Source organism: Carassius gibelio, chromosome B16, assembly GCF_023724105.1.
Source record: "Carassius gibelio isolate Cgi1373 ecotype wild population from Czech Republic chromosome B16, carGib1.2-hapl.c, whole genome shotgun sequence".
Classification (NCBI taxonomy): Eukaryota; Metazoa; Chordata; class Actinopteri; order Cypriniformes; family Cyprinidae; genus Carassius; species Carassius gibelio.
In genome coordinates, this window is record NC_068411.1 from 22,715,713 (window position 1) to 22,736,919 (window position 21,207).

The window sequence follows — 21,207 nt, forward strand, 5'->3', positions numbered from 1 at the left end:
GTATGTTTACATGATTTACAATGTTTCTCTTTGCATATATAAGTGTTTATGTGAAGCATTCGTATATTTTAGCTTATGCATAGGTAAACATTTATATATAGTATTTATAGTCAAAATATGTCAGTAGGTTAGCTGTGTATAGGTTTATACTGTTTTTCTTCATTGTTGTATGTCTGTATTTATGTAGCACCGTGGTCCTGTGAGACACAACATTTCATTCCACGGTATGTCCACATACAGTACAGACCAAAAGTTTGGACACACCTTCTCATTCAGTTTTCTTTATTTTCATGACTATGAAAATTGTAGAGTTACACCGAAGGCATCAAGGGCTATTTGACCAAGAAGGAGAGTGATGGGGTGCTGCACCAGATGACCTGGCCTCCACATTCACCGGACCTGAACCCAATCCAGATGGTTTAGGGGTGAGCTGGACCACAGACTGAAGGCAAAAGGGCCAACAAGTGCTAAGCATCTCTCGGGGAACTCCTTCAAGACTGTTGGAAGACCATTTCAGGTGACTACCTCTTGAAGCTCATCAAGAGAATGTCAAGAGTGTGCAAAGCAGTAATCAAAGCAAAAGGTGGCTACTTTGAAGAACCTAGAATATGACATATTTTCAGTTGTTTCACACTTTTTTGTTATGTATATAATTCCATATATAATTCCACATGTGTTAATTCATTTTGATGCCTTCAGTGTGAATCTACAATTTTCATAGTCATGAAAATAAAGAAAACTCTTTGAATGAGAAGGTGTGTCCAAACTTTTGATCTTAACTGTATGTAGCGGAATGACAAAGCTCAATTTGAACTTGAGAAACAACATTAGCATTAGAGTTGGAACTACAGTATATAACTCCAGTATTATAGTTTGGGAATACTGAGAAACTATTATAGGTTGGTGATATGATCTAAATTTGATTTCACAACAATATACACTCACCAGCCAATTTATTAGGTACATTGGTTTAATTGCTTGGTAATACAAATTGCTAATCAGCCAATCACATGGCAGCAACTAGATGTGGTGAAGATGGCTTGAAGTTCAAACCGAGCATTAGAATGGGGAAGAAAGGGGATTTAAGTAACTTTGAACGTGAAATGGTTTTTGGTGCCAGACGGGCTGGTCTGAGTATTTCAAAAACTGCTGATCTAATGGGATTTTCACAGACAACCATCTCTACGGTTTACAGAGAATGGTCCGAAAAAGAGAAAATATCCAGTGAGCAGCAGTTGTGTGGACAAAAATGCCTTTTCAATGTCTGAGGTCAGAGGAGAATGGATAGACTGGTTAGAGATAATAGAAAGGCAACAGTAATTCAAATTACCACTCATTACAACCAAGGCGTGCAGAATACCATCTCTGAATGCACAACAAGTCGAACCCTGAAGCAGATGGGCAACAGCAGCAGAAGACCACACCAGGCGCCACTCCTATGAGTTAAGAACAGGAAAAAGCGGCTACAATTTGCACAAGCTCACCAAAATTGATGCCTGGTCCAATGAGTCTTGATTACTACTGCGACATTCAGATAGTAGGGTCAGAATTTGGTGTAAAAAAAAGTATGGATCCATCCTGCCTTGTCTAAACAGTTCAGGCTGCTGTTGGTGGTGTAATGGTGTGGGGGATATATTGTTGGCACACTTTGTGCCCCTTTATACCAACTGAGTACCGTTTAGACACCACAGCCTACCTGAGTATTGCTGCTGAGTCTGATAATGTCCATCCCTTTATGACTAAAATTGTACCCATATTCTGATGGCTACTTCCAGCAGGATAATGCACCATGTCACAAAGCTCAAATCATCTCAGACTGATTTATTGAACATGACAATAAGTTTATTTTACTCAAATGGCCCTCCACAGTCACCAGATCTCAATCCAACTTTTGGGATATGGTGGAACTGGAGATTCGCATCATGGATGTGCAGCCGACAAATCTGCAGCAACTGCGTGATGCTATCATGTCAGTATGGAACATAATGTGTTCCTGTGGCTCAGTGGTAGACGCACTAGTAGCAGTGCAAAAGGTTGTGGGTTCAATTCCCAGGGAATACACACACTGATGATAAAAAAAAGGTATAGCCTGAATGCAAGTTTTTTGGGGATGAATGCCTCTGCCAAATGCATAAATAGAAACGTAAAATCTCTAACGAATGTTTACAATACCTTGCTGAATCTATGTCACTAAGAATTAAGGCAGTTTTTGAATGCAAAAGGGGGTCCAACCAAGTGTAAATGAGTGTATATCCCAATGTAAATATGGTTGCTACAATGTGAAACTTATAATGACAATGAAAAGTCACAAATATACATTCTATACAATACTATGCTAGCCGAATTAACATAAGAAAAAAGTTCTCAAGCTTACAGAAGACAAGTAAGCAGCTAGTAATAAAATAAGAATAAAGACACCAATTACAACTATTTGACCCTTCGCAGAGAATTTGATTGACAGGTGATCTGGCCAATCATAACGCTGAATCACCATTTTGTCCAACAAACAAATCAGACAGGAGAGCAATGTTGGTGGACTTAAACTTGAAAGATGGTGTGGACTGATGTCTTTCCAAAGCTGAAATAAAATACTGTCTGATGTTTATTCATGTTTATTTCATGCTCATAAATTATTTATTTCATTAATAAGTGTTAAGACTTTGTTTTAGAACATAAGTAACCAGCTCTGTCTTTTTTGCTGTCACGTTGTAGGTGTCCTCTTTGCACCGCGATTTAGATTTCACTACGTGTAACGAAGGGGGACAGGTCTTTGTGAAGGGTCAGTTGAACAACTAAATACAACAGAACAAAGATCTGAAAACAGAAAATGATTTGGGTGTGTGGATAGAAATTTACATGAGAAAATCAAATAAAATGATTTATTTAGCATCTTTTTGCCCTTAAACGATTTGAAATTGACTGAAATTTTAAACCCGCAAGGCTAAAAATCGCATGACAAGGATAAACTCTCATGTCACCACAATGTCAAGGGAGAGCAACTACTATAAAATGCTGTCAAAAAGTATGATGTAACACTCGTGTATAGGCTAACGATACCTGGATGATTAACTGAACTGGGTTATTTGAAAGTATGCAGCTAGTGAAAAGTTTGCTATCCCACTGGAAGCTGTTAGATTCGAATAGTGGAATATTAACAAATATATGGCAGTAAACCAAGCAGCCAAATGGCTTTGTCAAGTGTAAAATAAACTGGATATATGACAATAAAAAATATATACTTTTTTAAAAATATATAAAAACATTACTAAAAGTGATAAGCGATTAAAATCAAAAGGTCGTAAAACAGGATTCGCGTCTAAAAACTTTTCTAGAAAATATTTATATTTTTCTCCATATCTTGAAATATTTTCGATATTTACCTATCAAAATGAAAACATGAGGAAGAAAATCCCTAGATGTCTTCACATTTTCATAACAAGGGCAAGGATTTATTCCTTTTATATTTATTTCGTATATGATTATGTAAGTGCATCAGTAACCAGCACTGTTTACTATTAATTTGCAACAGAAAAGCTACATGATTCCAATGTGATGTTTTCAAAAATTGTATCTCACTTAAAATAAATGTAAAACACAGGCCATTTTAGCATGCTAATGATACAACATATAAACAACAAAGACAAAACATAAAAAGGATGCTAACTAGATGGTTAAGAAATTTGTTGTCATTTGGTTTAATTTGCCAATCATGTAGATCCAAATCAGGTTATTCTCGTAGTCTGGCACATGTGTGAGGTGGCACAGTCTGAAAATGTGCCCTCTCTCTCTCCCTCTCACTCGCCGACACAAAAAACATCAGAGAGTACAGCTGAGAACAGACTGTACTATGTCAAGAGGCAGGTAGCCCTCATTTAAAGTCACCATGAAATCAAAATTGACATTTTTTTATGAAATACTGTAGTATTTATTATAAATAATTTATCTGTGCACTTCATTATTTTTAATTAATGTGCTCTAGTAATATTTAATCAATAATATTAACTTCCCCCTAAAAATGACTCCTCTTCTCTTCCAGTCACAAGCTATGGTGCAAGGGCGGAGCTAGTGAAGTGAGAGGTAAACGCTGGGATAAACAACATGGGCAAAAACTGAAGCTAACGCTTCACTTTATAGAAATCAATGCATTGATCAGTGCTAACGCAAGCCATGGGGCAGTACACTACCCTTAAAAATTGAAAGGATTGTAGGATATTGCCATTGACATTACTCTTAGGACAACACACACTATTTTTATGAGTATGACTTGACCTGATGGAGGACGCACTTTGTCGATACCAACATAACACAAAAACTGATAACTGATCTTTAAACACACTAAAGTGTAAATAATCAGACAAACACAAGTCATAAGTTTGTTGCTCCTGTGACCAAACAATGTGATGGATGATGCAAACAAAAGTACATCATGGTAATCCATTGTACATTAGCCTACACATTTATTGAGCTTAAGTGCAAATCACAAATACTGTAATTTGCTTTTAGCTAGTATTTACTTTATATCTTTTTCTACCAGGTGCTTACAAAAATTTAACATTATAATTTTGCTCCAAATCTTTCTTCTGTAGAACATGAAAGAAGAAAGTTTGAAGAACTTAAATGGTTGCTATTTTTCATGCAATTCCAAGGGTCGTTTGATAGCTTTGTGTGAGAAAAAAACTAAAATATTGACAAAGAAACTCTATCATTAACTAAAACAAAACTTTTTTGTTAATTGAAACAAAAATAAAATAAAATATAAAAAATGATGACAAAGCCTAAACTATATGAAAATTTTAAATTACTAGGAGAAATAAAACTAAAACTGACTTTTAAAAGGATTCAGACATTTTATTAAAATAAATAACAAAATAAATAAAAAAATTAATTAGGATGAAAACTAAAAATATAAAAATAAATGATAATTCATAATATTACTTGAAACTATAAATGCATATTAAATACTAAAACATCATTGCTGCCAGGGGAAAAATTTAACCGAATTACTAAATCACTTGAACTGGATCAGTTCCTTTGTTATCTAAACATTCAACGATTGATTCACTGAAATTGTTTTTTTTCCACAAATTACACATTTATACTTCTCTTGTGAACTTGCTTAAAAGAGCTAGAACCGATGTCATAGTTTACAGACAATTACTTAAATTACATTCTGATTCTCATGCAAAGCTATATGACTTCAAAAGACTTGTAATAAATCATAAAAATTTATATAGAGCAATTTTATCATGTGAAACTTGAATATCTGAAACTTGAAAGCTTCGGTCCACAATGCTTGTAATTTCACAGTAAAGGGCAAATTAACCTCAGAAGAAGAAAAAAAAAAATCACACTGGTCAGGAACGACATGAGGTTGAGTAAATAATGACTAAATGAAAGTGTTTCTGGGCCGATCATTCATTAAAACAAGGCATGAGATGTGACAGACTGGATTGTCAAATGAAGGTGTAAAGTCAGCTTCTGTGCGATAGGCAGCTTCTGTTGAACTGTAAGGATGTTTGGCAGCTCTCTGACTGCTGGCAGCTGGGCAGACAGCTGCAGCAACGAGCGACTTTTAGGATGTGTGGTTATGTAACAATCAACATCATTTCAGACTAGTTTAACATCAGTGGCTCTGCAACCAGGACAGGAACTGACTGACACTTGATACAAATAAGCAAAGGTGGCCCAGAGATGCTCCAGCAACCTGTGCAGCAGGTTAATGGATAAAACATCATGTCCTCAGACAATGTGCAACTTGTTCTCCACTTTGCAGTCCTAACCACTGTCTTCCACAGAACCATACTTGTGCACACAGCAAAACTCAAGTCGTCTTGAAGCTTTAAAGGCAGGCAAAACTCAGAATCACAGGTGCGGGATATCACAACTAGATCACGCTGAGAGGCCTGTCAGAGATTTAGGGAATTGAAGCGGCCCATGCTAATGACAGAGCTGATGCCAGAGATGCTTTGCTGGAGCTCAGCCTGGTGCTGTTGATCCCCTCTGCGCCTGGGGATTTACCAACCAAAGCCCCCTAAACTCCTCCTTCCATCTGAGCAAAGAGATAAGAAGAAGCTCTAGACACACGGCCGATCATCAGCCCCGCACCAAATCAGTGCGCCGCTTTCCACTGAACTAAAACATATTAATAATCAGTCAAATTCTACATATTTCTTTTCTCCTCTATGCTCATTTATTATCTATTTTGGATGATTTACTAATAACTCCAGATAAACTGGCAAAGTTTTTCCATTCTTTGCTTTCTATTTCCACTCTTTCCAACGTGCAACCCTAGTTTTCTCTTCCACTTCTCTAAAGCAGCACAAGCACATGGCCTCGCCCCCCTTTGCTACATGTTAAAGGGGTCATCGGATACCCATTTTCCACAAGTTGATATGATTCTTTAGGGTCTTAATGAAAGGTCTATAACATACTTTGGTTAAAATTTCTCAATGGTAGTGTAAAAAACCCTTTTTATCTGGTCAAAATCAGCTCTGCAGAAATCAACCAGTTTTTCGAATGTTGCTTTAAATGCTAATGAGCACTGCTAACCCCTCCCCTCTCTTCTGTGGGGTGACGAACTGTGCTCTGACAGACTGTTTACTTTAGACGCGAAAACTTGCTAACTAGCACATTATTGGGAACGGGCTACGTCCATGTGACATCACACAGACAAGTTGATGAGAATGGCCTGATTTAAAAAGGGGATATTTTAGGGGTGGATTTATATCATTATAAGGTTAGATGTTTACACACACTGCTTAAAACACATTTATGTTCAAACAATAAAGTGAATTTAGCATCCGATGACCACTTTAAGGCAAGAAGGGATATGTATGGCATTACTGGGCATGCTTACATCAATACAGCATAATTTTTGTCACACTGTACAACAATTACTATTTTTTTCATTTTTGTAAGGGGTAGGTTTAGGGTTGGGGTAGGTGTAGGTGTAGACGTTAATAAAATACAGTCTAACAGGTAGAAAATTCATTTCATTGCTCGTTTCCAGTCAAAGGTGTATCACTTCTAGCCACAACCCTATTTTCCTGGGGGCTACTGGGTGCAGGGTTTATCTAGGTTGGTGACGTAACCCGTAAAATAGCTCATTGTAGTCCCTAAGAGCCATTTTTGTAAATATTAATCTGCAAGAATTTTAAAAGACGATATCTCCGTTTGCATTGAACTTTCAGTGCTGCAACTTTGTAGATATTGTTTATGCTCAAACAGCCACATTACACACTAACATTAAGGGCCCTATAATACACCCGGCGCAATGCGACGCAAGGTGCAGCGCAAGTGTGTTTGCTAGTTTCAGTCCGGGGCCGTTCGTATTTTTCCCATCCAGTGCCACGACATTTACAAATGCATCTGCGCTCATTTTTGCGCTAATAGGCGTGCTGGTCTAAAAAAGAGGTGTGTTCAGGTGCATTGCTGGCGCAATGCTATTTTAAGAAGCCGAAAATAGACTGCACCATAGACCAGCTCAAACCTGGTCTAAAGTCTGGGGCAATGTTTTTTTCTTAGTTATTTAAAGAACGTACACGCTGCTTATTAAACACAGGGATGCACAGCAGCACACAAACATGCCAAATATTAAAAATTAAAGGATTTCAATGCTTAAGATTTTCTTTTTTGTAGTTACGCCCAAAAATCACCCATTACTCATTAAGAGAAGAGGGACAACCCGTTTAGAACATGCGCCCGGGCGCACCAACCGTTTTTCCATTGTTAATGTAGCAAAAGTGGATTTGAACACACCCAGAATGCACCTGCGCCGTGCGTTTTACACTTTGTGTTTAGATTGTTAAAATAGGGCCCTAAAAAAGTGAAAATCACAATTAACCACCCCTTTAAATGAATATGTAAATAAGTGCAGCGCACTTTCCTCTCAATAGCAAAATAAACACATAAACAAAATGCCAGTGAAAACAGCAGTTAAGAAAGCATCTGATCATAGTTGGAAATGTTTGCACCAGTTCAACAATTTGCCACTGTCAAGTTATGTCATGTTTATTTGTATAGCCCTTTTTACAGATTTGTGAAAACAGTGTCAGTGTTGCTTTCCATTAGAATTACAACTTCACTTTCTACTACAAAGCCCCTGAAGTGTGTTCATGTTTTAATCGCATCTGACATAGATGGACTGAATGGAATAAATGTTTCCAATGTCAAAGAAGGCAGAGCCACACCTACCCATTATGTAATCGATAATTCAAAGATGTTCACTATCGATTTCTGAGTGAAAGTTGTTTCAAATGTAAATCCTACACCATATTTATTTTATTGTAGGACAGAGGTGTTAGAAGCATCAGATTTTAAGAAATGATTGATAATGACCTAGTTGACTTTTTTTTTTAGCAGAACTGATCTAATTAGAATGGCGAACTCTATGTGACATACACTCTATGCACTAGCTGTAGTACGATTAAACTGTGCATGTAAACATAATTTGCACTTTGTAAATTTTGAAAACACATAGTTTATTCCATCCCTAGCAAGACCGCAAGGGATGTAGGGAGGAGGTATGTGTGTGAGAGTGAAGCAGACAGTAAAAGTCTGTCTCTGACTGTTGAGCCCAGCCATGGTCAAGCACCTCACACTCTCTCTCTCTCTCTCACACACACACACACACACACACACACACGCCTCTCCAATATTCAAGGAAGAAGTTAGGCCTGGCCAAGCGTGAAGACACATGCAGATACACATGTTTTCAGGGAGAAAATGACAAGAGGCGGAGAAGTCTTAGAGATTTTGGATCGGCTTTCCTTGGGGTAGAGAATCTTATTTCTGTATGACGTTGAAGTCAAGAGCCGATCCTGGTTGTCAGCACTCAGATTCTGGGAAATTGTATACATTTGACCCTAAGAGCGACAAGATAAGACAGTTTAAAATATCACAGTACAACAGTGTAGACCTGAAAGAGCCAAGTGTTTTCCTCCCGTTCAATACGATCCATTTCAGACCAATCAATAATTATGCAAGTAGACCGCAAACATCGGACAAAAGCCCATCAGACAAATGTCTTTGCACTCCAGCAAATCTCACAGCTGTAGCTAATCTAAATAACTGAAAAGTTACTTTTGGGTAACGTTGTGACAGTTAACAAAGTCAGTCTGGAAGCTATTCCAAAGTACATCAATCCAAAAACCCTATTGGACTGAATTCTGTCCTTGAACCAAAATATTTATATGCAGACTACATAAGGGTCAACTGAGCAAGAGATCTATCCACTGGTATAATAAAAATGTATAATGAGTTGTGGTAATGAATCTTTAACTTTTTTTTAAGTCAAATTCACACCAAACTTTCCACATTAAATTTTATTTACTGTTGGGAAAACACATAAAACACCAAGTATCTCCATTATAGTCTGGCAAAAATTTGACAATGCTTAAAGGAATTGAAGAATGTTTTATTGATGAATTTATTACAAACATGTAGCTTTTCGCTTCACAAGACATTAATTATTTTACATTAGTCATGCAGATTACTTGTGATGCTTTGATCAGCTGTTTGGATGGCACCCATAAACTGCAGAGGATTCACTGGTGAGCAAGTAATGTAATGTTAAATTTCTCCAAAATGTAGATGAGTTTGTTTCCTCATTGGAACAGATTTGGGGTAAATTTTCATCAGTTTTTCATTTTTGGAACTATTCCTTTAATATTATTAAGTTGTTACAGCTTAGTTGGTTGTCACTACACTGCAGGAGCGGTGATGATTTTACATTTGCCAATAGAATTATTTTTTGGGGGTATGGTCTATGATATCCTCTGACAAACGGGAGCCATTTGATGATGTGAAACTGCAGGACAAAATATGAACCATTAAAAAACACCAGTAATACAATAACAAGGGACCTGAGGGAAGAGTGAGGAATGATTGCTCCTACTTCATTAACTCCTAAGCTATAATTCCTGATCTATGTCTGCCTGCTTTAATAAACATGCAACACAAAATATAGAAAGCAATGATGTGTTATTGTTTAGACTGTCATTAGTGTTGGATATGCTGCTCATAGTTATTTGCAATGCGGGAGCTGGCCATCCTTGCCAGTACCAGACAAGGAAATGCAACCCTCATCAGCAGTGGTAGCCAAAAGTTCCCTGGGATCATGCCAGATGATGTTTAACAACTGCATAGCGCAAACAAACACCTGACCCAAATTTTGCACAATGAAGACACTGCTAAATGATACGACTAAAGGTTTGTGCATAGAATGATGCAATTTAAAATCATGAGTCATTTAAGGCATAAAGCAAACTCACCCCGATTGCACTCCAAAGGTTTTCTGTTGTTCGTTTGCACTGTTAAAATAGTCATAGACACCTAGACAACCTTAATTGTATGAAGGTATAAGAATACCTTTGTGCACAAATAACAAAAAATTGACAAAAAAATTCAACAATTTCTTCTCTTCCGTGTCAGTCTTGAATGTAATGCAATACGTAATACGTAATGCAAAACGTAGACGATAGGGAACGATTCAAACAGTGTAAAAATTAGTTCTGGTTTAATGCGAATAAATCACATGCAAAATTTAATGCGCATCTTGTCAGTAAAGCCGGTTCTGTAATCAGCTGTAAGGCTCCATCACCTGTGGGGTTTCACATGGAGAAGTAAATGCTCAGGTGATGGAGATTTACCGCTGATTACAGAACCGGCTTTACTGACAAGATGCACATTAAATATCGTGCAGCCCTATAATAATACATTTAATCTAGCTTGTGCTCACTGTTGTGAATGGAAGCATTTCCGGGCCGATGACGTATGAGGTTAGCTTTGCGCATGAAGAAGTGATGAAGATGGAATAAAAAGTGAAGAGATCAAAACAAAACAACGGTCACTAACAAGGATTTGTAAAGAAGAATACGGGAGGATTTCATTATAAGCCAAGAGGAGAGAGGTTTTCCTCTGCTAAAATAAGGAAACTTTGCTTCCTTTGCTCCTGTTAACAAACATTGGTTTTCTCATGAGACTCCTGTTTTCTCTGCCGACCTCATATATCATCCTCTTAGAGCTGCTTCTGTGTACAACTGTTGGTGCAAGCTACATTAAAGTAATTATTACGCTTTGAATATGGATATTTTTCTTTAAAAAACACATCGATTCGCTATAGGACACCTTTGTTCAACCCCTGGATCCGTGTGAGACACTTTTTTTTTTGTGTGGCTTTTTATTTAACTTCTTTTGGACTGATGCACTGCAACACCTGCTGACTGCCATTAAACAGCTTGAAAGATCAAAGACTATGATTTATTATGTGTCGAGTTAAATAATATAAATGCTTTAGTTGGTCAGACTAAGGTCCAAGTTAAGTAATATAACTCTATATAACTCTAGTAATATAACGACTGAATTTATCTGAAAGAAGAAAGTCATATACACCTAGGATGCCTTGAGGGTGAGTAATTAATTAAATTTAATTTCTGAGTGAACTATTCCTTAAATATTATTATCAAGGCTGAACCAAGAAGAGAAATCTTCCAACACAATACAAAAACTATAAACTGAAAATATGCTTTCAAACACTCTGAAACCCAGAAGATCAACACAAAATCTCATTAATGTAATGCATTGTGAAGCTAAAGCCATTGACTTGTTAAAGTATGATGCAGAGAGAGTAATTGGAATGTGGAAAGTAAAGTATGTGACGGCACCCAAACTGGTATGTGGAACTGTTGTGGAAGGACTAATGATTAACCCATTGTACCTGTGGGCACACATGCTTATTTACACCAAAGTGTACAGTAATTATGCATAAATGGCGTCTATTGGGGTAGACTGACCAAAAGTGGATTAAATTCTCAAAGGAAACAGAAAAAGACAACTGGTGATACATGCAATACACATCATGCAAATACAGTAGGGTCCAAAATCCAAAAGAAGTATTTTCTAATTCAACAAATTCAATGTTTATTATATTATATTAGCTGAACAAAACATTTTGCAATATTTTCTCATTTTCATAAATTGTATGTTAAATATAATATATTCAAATTGTATGATACATGCAAATTATATTATTTATGTTATCACTTTATCAATGGAAGTCAGTGTTGTCATTGTTTACTAAAACTAAAGCTATTAAAAATAGTTTTTATTAATTGAATGTTAAAATTCATAAAAAATAAATAGAAAAATAAAAAAACAAACTAAATTACTAATACAAACTAAAATTGCAGAGAGGTAACTGGAAATATAAAAGTAAAAGCTAATTAAATATTACATTTAGTTTTTCTTTAAAACAACCATATAAAATACATTTGATCATTGAATTAAAATGTAAAATAGTTTTAGCTTTGTTCTCAGATTTTTGGCCCAACACTATATGTGCTTCTCCAGCAGCAGGAATGCTTTCATAAACAGGATGCCAACATGAGGGAGGTGCCAGACTAGAGACTATGGTGACAATCACCTCCTGTCTTTCTTGCCATTACATTACTACACCAGAGGCATCACATTCTTCTGAAAGCGAAAACAGAAGATTGTAATTTCCTGCTACTGAAAACAGGAGTAAAATGCTCAGCACTGGTGGATGTGAAAGGTGGAGGAGAAAAAAATGAAAACCCAATGATCAGTGGATCTCCCAGAGCTTTGCTACTCATCAGGCAGTAAATCAAAGAGCAGGGAGTGAACATTCAGGTGACATTTTTCCCTGTGGCATGGCAAACACAGAGTGAGTCCCTGACTGATGGGCGACGAGGGATATCAGGCTCATTCACTGTGGAATTATAGCACCTGCTGCCCTTTCCAGACATTCCCATTCATTTCTCCTCTCTTCGCAGGCTGCCGTATGTCACTGGAGGACCCTCAGTAGGGAACAGTGTGCTGTGATGACTGGGAATTTAATCAGTTTGGGTTGTTTAAGATAACGGCTAAGTTCTTATCTATCTGCAATAACATACCTGACAGGATGATGATTCTGTTTTCCTACTGCACTGCTGATACGGTGTCCCTAAAGAACACTTTCCTACATTTCAGATATTTGGAACATTTCTAAACAAAATGTAAACCGTTGCAAACCACCCAGCAGTTTGTATATAAACCATCCAGAGTCCATATTTAGAGAGTCCATTTTTTTTTTCAGTTTATCCAAATAGCATCAAGAATTCAGAATTTTTTACATTATTGCACGTCTATGAAAATATAAATACCGGTACTGAAAAATGTAATACAATATTAAAATTACAGATTTTATTATAACTTTTACTGTCTAATGCAATAGAGAAATTTGCATTTAAATAAAGTAAAATGTGTTAAAGTTAAGTGTACTCTACATTTCTACACAATGTCTTTTCATTTACACTGACCAAATTTGATAAATGTTGCAATATCATTCTGCTTGGGAAAAACTGGTCAGAACTCATTATAAATGATTAAACTGCAATATTATGTACAGCGATAGTTTTTACAGTAAGTAACCCTGTTAAACATGAATATTATAGTTAAAAATAAAACTTAAGAAAACATTTTTGTTACCAGTGTCAAAATCAAAACAAATTTTTTTCATGGACCACTATTTTTTAAGAATTGTTATTTTGGAGGAATTTATCTCTGCATTCAAGCAAAATTGTAAAAGTATTTTTACTGCAGCCTGTCTAAGGTAGAGAAAGCCTGTTCTAATTAAAAAAATAAATAAAAATAAAAACACCACTTGCTAAAAGAGTGTGGGCAGAGGAGAAGCAAGCGGTGAACTTGGTGTCAAAGCCAGTGCATTTCTGTTTGTGAACACGTTTGAGGATGATGTGAAAAGGAGAAAAGAGAAGCCGTGAGGGCTGATAAGGACAAGGCACTAGGCACATACTGTGATAATGGCCAGTGAGCTCTTCCTCAGAACTACAACTCTTCATGCCATCCGCCACTGATGGTGCCCGTGTGGCATGCTGGCATGAAACAAAGGACATTAACATCAGCAGAGAACATTATTTTTCCCCTCACAGTGTGAATTTCAATGGCATTGTTTTACTGAGACAAATCTTTCATGTCCTCCATTTTACATGGAAAAGAAAGAAAGAAATGGAAATGGAGCAGTTAAAGCCAGGGAAAACTTCAAGACGAAATTTCGCCAACAGCTCATTAGTCTGATGGTTAGAGCACACCACAGGTGCTGCGGTGTCCTGCCTAACGAGGTATGCTATGGTCATTAAAGATTCTCTCACACTTACTGGCGACACACGGCCGTTAACCTCGGCAACCTCAGTGGATTTAAAGAGAGTTGGACTACAAGTTACAAATGTTTTTTTGGACCTTGCCATGCTCATTTCTAATAAAACCATTAGAAGGAAGATACGCAATTAAAAATTTCTTTACTCATGTTTATGTCATTCCAAAAAAAAAATTTCTAGTGGAAATAGTAGGCTATATTATGGAAGTATTTATCTAGGTATTTATTTGCTTATATTGTTTTATAAATACTGTCTATTCAGTACAGCCCACTATATAATTTTTTTTTGCAAACTATATACAGTATATACTTTATAGTTTGCATAGTAGTGATGTAAGCATTCTCAAATGGTTTTCAACAAATAAACTGATACAGTTAAAAAATCTGACTAATGAACGATTCATAAATCAGAATGGCTGCATCCAAATATGCAAAATTCCCTACTAAATAGTAATTTAAAAAAGTATGTGAAAGAGCTGCATGTCCATTCATTAAACATTATGCAAAAATACCCAGATGGCCTACCTTTACTGTGAAGATTTCTGAATAGTGAAGCACCACAACGGACACTACACATTAGGTCACATGACAATGACAACACAAAAAATGTAGCACATCCAGATTACATTCATTACTTCATAAAATATATTATTAAAAATAAAAGTAATTATTTCAATTCAAATTACCTATTATTCTCCAAGCAATTAGGTATGCGTCTTCTGATGCAATCACTGACTCGTTTACAAACTTTGGTCACTAAAACTGTTTTTTTTTTAAGGAAAAAAGACCATTTGCAAGATTTTAATAAATTATTTTCTAGTCCACGGGAAAATTAACAGCATACGTACAAGTTAGGAATGACATAAAGGGGACTAAAATAAATGATGGAACTTTAATTTTTTTGAGTGAACTATTCATCCAAGCGTTATAAATATTTTCCATGATCACACCTGAAAGTTTGCTCACATCAGCTAGCAACACATAGTTTTCAGTCACCGTTGCCAAAAAATCACTTAAAAATATTCCAAATTGCAAACAAGTATTCATAATGAAAATGACAAGCGGACTAACTTAATGCGCTGCATATAGTGCCATTCAGAGACAATGAGTAATTTAGTCTCTACTCCATTTAAGAAAGATTAAAGTTTTAAAAAGATGGATTATTTAATGCAGACTGCAGTGTAACTCCAAATTAGCAGGCTAAAAGCAAACATTTTTCCTGGGTATCAGATAAACAAACTGTCCATCTTTAAAAAAAAATGTTGCTCATGATATACTCAAACAATTGTGACATTATGGTAAATAAAAACGGAAAGAGGCCAACACCGTTCCTCCCTTCAGATTCTACTCAAGCTCTAGTTCAAGCAATAACATGTCTCGATCGCAGAGTTCTTCGCTTTGTGCTGATACACTCAAAAATAATATAATTAAGCTCTCCCTCCTCACCACTACACACTGCATTAAAAGAAACTAGCTCTAGCCAAGTGTGTCGGAGGCAAACCAAGCCAAGTTTTTCAAGTTACTTGATATGTTATGTCATATGAACTGTTTGCATCACATTAGAGAGTTGACTCCAAACAAAACCAGCCAGAATCAAATGCTGACATCAAGAACAGTGCATATGGAACATACTTCAAATGCATGATAACACTGACACCAGCAAAACTGATTGAATGAACTAATAACATGCCTTTCATGTGAGGATATGAATCACCTGGTTGACAACTAATATCCATGATTATATAAATCACAATATAAAATATGATCACAATAAGATAACTATGACACAGCAAACCTCCCACACTATAAAATTACTTTTTAAACCAATGTTGATGTTAAAGTCACAATGAAAGAGAAGTAGCGTTATATCTTTTCTTCCTTATTGTGACATACATGCAATCGATTAACTTAAGATTAAGATTTTGAGAGGTGACTCAAAAGTGGAGGCAGATGAACATGAACTTGAAGGGGCAGGGTTTTATCGGACGAAATGATTGAATAAATCCCGCATACGTCTGCATAAAGTGTCAAATTATGACATTTTCATTAAAAATTTTGAGGTCAAAACATTTCTAAAACATGTTAGGAACAATGACAGCCTCACTTTCACTGTATGAAAAAAAGATGCAATGGAAGTGGGTACTGAGGCTGTCAGCCCCTAACATCAAGCCTCGGCTCATATCTCGCTTTGTGTTCCACGAAAGAAAGTAATTCGAGTTTGGAACAACAAGAGGGTGAATAATTACAGCATTTGCAGTTTTTGAGTGAACTTCTACTTTAAGCATCTTTTCTCCGTGAGCAAACGTCCAGTGCTCCCTGTATACCCCACACACAGGGGACTCCGTCTATGTTCTGTCATTTCCAAGAATTAGGAAAGAGTGTCAGATTCCTGCGGTGAGTGGTTTGCCATGCTACTCTAATGTAGCAAAACGTTATTCTTGGCTGACCGTCGGGACAAAACCATGGACTGAAAATGTGTGCTTGCGCTACATTTCTCAACTTGTTTGAAAAACCCAGCCAGTTGATTTGACTCCTATTGTGCCGCATTGTTTGCAGGAAGTAAATCTTCATATTTAAAATACGAAAAGTGTAACAGTTTCTACGAATTTCAGTTGAAAGAGTAGGCTAATTCCTGCAAAACGCCACGTCTAAGTTTTACTAAGAGACTTCATAAAATGTTATTACTGCCTAATAGACAACAACGGAAAATACTTACTAAATATGCTTACTAATTCAGTCTCGACTAAGACGTATGTGTAAAACACAAAACATTTACACGCTAGACCATACCTGACACAGCTGTTGGCGTTGCTGTGGCCATTTACTCTCCAGGGCAGCGTGCCGTGGTCCGCATCCCATCGCTTGTCAAACGGAATCGCTGCTGACGCCTCTCTCGGTGTTATTTGGACGCTCGCGAGCCAACAGGGCTTCCCCTCCTGCTTGTCAAACTAGAAGCGCAATCATGCGTTCAGCTGATCAGCGCAACAACAACAGCCACAGTGTCGCGCAACGCAAACAATTCACACCACACCACCCTGCACGCGACGCCCCGGGGGCCCCGCCCCCTCCCATACGCTCTCAGTTCTAGGGATGATTAATAATCATGAGGTAGTATACTTCAGCGACGCTCATTGGCCGAAGAAAGTACCTTAATTTTTAGCTCCCTCCTCGCTGTCAGCCACTGCGAGGTGACGTCATGGAACATTCCAAAAATTCCTTGTCCCGGTATTCTACATTTCAAGGGGACCCTGAAAAAGTTGTGTGTTTATATTTTTAACAATCAATATTCCTGCGTTTGTCTTGTTTCTCCTGTATATTTTTGTATATATTAATATTTTAAAGGAGCAGTTTACCCAAAACGAAAATTCTGTCATCATTTACTCACCCGCATGTTGTTCTTAACGTCTAATTGATTTGCTATTTTCTTTATGCAGTATTATATTTTTGCAAAATGCAACAATGCAGAATGATGTCTCCATCATATGGGTTTCTAACAATACGAGGATGAGTAGATATGATTTGTGTAGATAATATTTACAATCAATACAATCAAATAATCATTTTTTAATTAATTTTATTTATTTTATTAAACACAAACACACTTACACACACACACACACACACACACACACACACACACACACACACACAGGACCCTGCATCACAAAACCAGTCACAAGTAGCATGAGTATATTTGTAGCAATAGCCAACAATACAATTTATGGGTCAAAATTATCTACTTTTCCTTTATGTCAAAATCATTAGGATATTAAGTAAAAATCATGTTTCATGAAGCTATTTTGTAAATTTCCTACCATAAATATATCAAAACTTACTTTTTGATTAGTAATATGCATTGCTAAGAACTTAAATTGGGACAACTTTAAATTAGATTTTCTCAATATATATATATATATATATATATATATATATATATATATATATATATATGTATGTATGTATATAAAAATGTATTATAAATTATAAATTTAATCAGCGGATGATGTGTAAAAAAAATTTTTTTAAGAGCCTTATGACTGGTTTTGTGTTCCATGTGTACAGTATTCAGGGGCGATTCTAAGATTTTGATTTTAGGGGGGCTCAGCCCCCAATAAGGGTATGATTAAAAAATTCTATTTGACTATTAGGGTAGGGTTGTATACTACTAACCTTATTGCAATCCACTATTCCATTGTATTCCCTGTATTTCATATATGGGAGTAGGAGTACTGACTGAGCCATATACAACACTGTAAAAAAAAACTAATACAGTTTTTTAGATGTGACCAGTCACTGGAAAATTTTGAATTGGGAATGTAGATTTTTACAATAAAGACATCCTGATTCAGTATTAGGACATTCATGTTTATCCTTTGATGATACCACAGCTTTTTCTTATGAAATGTACGTGGAAATTGGCAGAAAATTAAAACAACATAAGGGTTCAATGACTGCAATGAATCTTGGGAATGTATTGTGTATGTGAGGCTGTCTGTTCTATTCTCACCTGACTGTTGCTCATTTGCAGACCTACTCCCGCACGACAAAAAAATGTTGTATATCCATCTACAATGAAAAATAAATTATTATATTTTATTATTATTATTATTATTAATTTTTAGCTTTTTAGCCTTTATAATCAACAATACGGTTGGTTATACATCAAGTCAGCCCCTGGAAATTTATTTCATTTCAAATCATTTAACTAACCAGCTAATATTCATTAAGAATATAGACAAAACATGTATTAATGTAATTGTCTATTGGCAATATGTTTAATCTGTTCTATATTTATTTCTATTTATTAAAAATAACACCATTATCAATTTGCCACTTCTATAAATCAATCACTTAAAAAAAAAAAAAAAAACTCTTACTCTAATATATGTATCATGATACACTAATGATTCATTATTACTTAATACAAAATCATATTTAATAATACAAAACAAAATAACTCCACATGATGTTTCTCTCTCTGTGACATTTAGTGCTTTCAGACAATGATGTGTGTCTTTAATCATTTCTGTGAATGGCAGCATAATGTAATGCCGAAATACACAATAATATGTTTTGAATTTTGAAAAGTAAATTAAAATAAATCATGATCGTTTTCTAAAGTATGTTTTCATGGGTGTTAATCGCTTCATTTTTGTTGGAAGAAAAAACAACTGTCACACCGTGATAAAGGCTGAAGGTGAACGCAGCGAAGACGTATTGGTATTGGATGCGAGAACACACACACGCACACACACACACACCTTGTACTCTCTGATGTTCGCTCTGCTCGGCGCCCCTGTGGATTGAAAAACGCGCTGAATCCGTGCAGACTCAGATCAGGGGAGGAGCCGGAACTTGATGCAGCTTTCCACCGTTTCAAATGAGTTTTTAAAGGGGACTGAAGCGATCACTAATTAATTAATCAAATAATTTTTTAGGGGGGCTGGGCATAAGTTTAGGGGGGCTGAAGCCCCCCTAAAAAGGGCCTAGCGACGCCCCTGACAGTATTCCTAATAATTTAAAATAATTGACATCACTTCTAATTGTTTGTGGAATATCAGCTAAACTGATTTAACTGTAATCATAGTCACATATTTTATGGAATATTAAGGTTAGAATGCCTTAACACATCCAGGGCAAGTGTTTCATGAGTTGGCCCATCTGGGGGATGCATACTGGGTTGCATATGTCAGCACAATTCCCACAATTCCCTGACTCAGTTGTACTCTTTAGTGGGACTGAAGCTTCTCAGTTGCACTAATGGTAGCATGGCCCACATGGGGACTTTTAATGGGGTTAACCATCAGTGTGGACTTTAATTCATTTAACCCTTTCCTAGGGGCATGGAGGAAAAGTAAACCAGAACATTATTAAACTCCCAGGAAAGTGTGATTATTCCCAAGCATACCATAAAAACAGACCCATGTAGCAAATTATCACTCAGTGTTTTCCCCAAACTTTCCAAAACCCTTTGTATACCAATTCCCGAGAAAAAAAGTGCTAAAAAGCTCAAAGCCACACCATACCTGTTGGGAATAAGTTGTCTTTTCCCTTGGATCTATATTTCCAAACAGATTTCTTCCTCATTGACCCACCTTTTAGCCTTCAAAAATTCCCAGACCGTGTTGAGTTGAGTTCAACGCAACACAATGAAGCTTGGGTATCTGTTCTGTTGTTTGTCTCTGAATATACTATAGTATTCACAACACTCTATGAATCTAAACACAGTCACCCTGACTACCATATGACAAACGGTTGACAAAGGAATGCTTTGTTTAACAGATGCAAATACAGTGCTGGGTCGATACCCCAAGGACAGTTTAATTACTGAGCATAAATATAGCTTTCCAAACTCTACGCCTGCTGGGCCTCCAACCTATTATTATGCTTTTTTTATATTTATTTCACAAGAGTCAAATTACTTTCAAGGAAGCACAATAGTGGTGCTTGAGGAACTGAGCAAAAACTAGAAAAACTTGAATGCGTAATAATAATAATAATTTTCAAATTCCCCAAAGATTTTGAATAGCAGACTTTTAATGTGGTCTCAGACTTTTGGACTCCACTGTATACCAAATACCATCAAAAGACATCTGATCCTACTCAGTGTTATTTTAAGATGATTTTTATAATATTACAGTATTTATTAATATTTTAATTAGATTTTTACTTTGTTTGTTTGTTATGTGTAACTCATTTTTATTATTTTTTATTCACTGTAAATCAATGTTAATTTATATAATTTTTATTCATTTATATATATTTTAGTGTTTGCCATTTTACACTACCAAGTGAAGTTACCTTTTTTATAGGTTTTTAAGTTTTTTTTAATTTCAGTTCTATTTCAGTCAACAGAAATGTTTTTTGATAGTTTTAGATTCAATTTACTGTTAGTTCAACTGTATCCCTGCTGGGCCTCTAACTTGTAACTTCTTTTTTATATTTATTTCAAAAGAGTCCAATTTTATGAGGCATTAAAGTGTGTACAAACTTGAATGCGTAAGAAGGTCACCATATACAGTACAGTGGGGCTCGAA

At 36.1% G+C, this 21,207-nt stretch overlaps 1 protein-coding gene across 3 annotated transcripts in view; it reads right to left on the minus strand.

Annotated features, from left to right (window-relative positions):
• The window catches only part of LOC127974792 (transcription factor HIVEP3), a 72,941-nt gene extending 55,706 nt beyond the window's left edge, over nucleotides 1-17,235 (minus strand). For 2 of the 3 annotated variants that reach the window (XR_008157362.1, XM_052578308.1), the window contains exon 1: nucleotides 16,961-17,225. The gene's annotated coding sequence lies outside the window, so the exon portion shown is untranslated. Of the gene's footprint in view, nucleotides 1-16,960 lie in introns of all 3 variants that reach the window. The other variant, XM_052578310.1, reaches the window with a different exon arrangement.
• Nucleotides 17,236-21,207: the final 3,972 nt, after the last annotated feature.